The sequence below is a fragment of the Penaeus monodon genome, chromosome 23 (genome assembly GCF_015228065.2).
Source record: "Penaeus monodon isolate SGIC_2016 chromosome 23, NSTDA_Pmon_1, whole genome shotgun sequence".
In the NCBI taxonomy this organism is placed as follows: Eukaryota; Metazoa; Arthropoda; class Malacostraca; order Decapoda; family Penaeidae; genus Penaeus; species Penaeus monodon.
In genome coordinates this window covers 40,340,295-40,340,649 of record NC_051408.1, presented here as the reverse complement: position 1 = coordinate 40,340,649, position 355 = coordinate 40,340,295, and positions in this window count along the sequence as shown.

Here is a 355-nt window from a genome sequence, read left to right as displayed (position 1 = left end):
AACAAATCACACACACAAATCCTACAAAAATCAGACAAAAATAAAACCAGGCAACTTTAGTGGTTTCGAAAAGAATCCTAACGTAAGAAAAAAAAAAAGAAAACAGAAAAGTAGGCTAGGGTTATTGCATACGGGACAGGGGCTTAGAACGAAAATATCTGGTGGACGAAAATGCCTGAAAACTCGACGAAATATTGAGGAAGGCCAAGGGAGGACAGGTTTAGCCAGAATCACTTCATCGTCATTATCATTATTGCTGTCATTAGTCTCGCCGTTGCTTCGTTTCACTCTTTGTATTTCTTTTTGAGACATTTTGATGTTTATTTTCCTCTTGGAAAAGTAGGCTAGGCTAGCC